This window comes from Penaeus monodon, chromosome 23, assembly GCF_015228065.2.
Source record: "Penaeus monodon isolate SGIC_2016 chromosome 23, NSTDA_Pmon_1, whole genome shotgun sequence".
Classification (NCBI taxonomy): Eukaryota; Metazoa; Arthropoda; class Malacostraca; order Decapoda; family Penaeidae; genus Penaeus; species Penaeus monodon.
The window spans coordinates 13601363-13601779 of record NC_051408.1 but is presented as its reverse complement, the minus strand read 5'-3'; positions in this window follow the sequence as shown (position 1 = coordinate 13601779).

Here is a 417-nt window from a genome sequence, read left to right as displayed (position 1 = left end):
GGGCGAGGGGAATACATCTGCATATCCTCTCTTTACCTATTTACTCATACACCCTTTCCCTATTACCCTCTCCCCACCCTTACCTCACGTCTCCATCCTTTCTCTCCTCAATCTATCCACTCTCTTACCAGTCTTCTCTCCATTATCTTAAACATCAAAGACTCGAAAAAAGGACAGAAAAAGAAGACCAGAATAATAATAAAAAAACAAAGGTTCCCCTGGGCAGTACCATCGACCTCTACCTGTTAATTAAAGCAGAGGACCTTTGGCGCACGTATCTCATTACTCAACCCGGAAAAAAACGCTGTAACACACGAATCTAACGGGACCAGCTCTCTCGGTCAGGCGGTTTGAACGGCTAATTGCCTTGGCTTTCTTTTCTTTACTATATATTTTTTACTTATTTTGTCTGTGTTA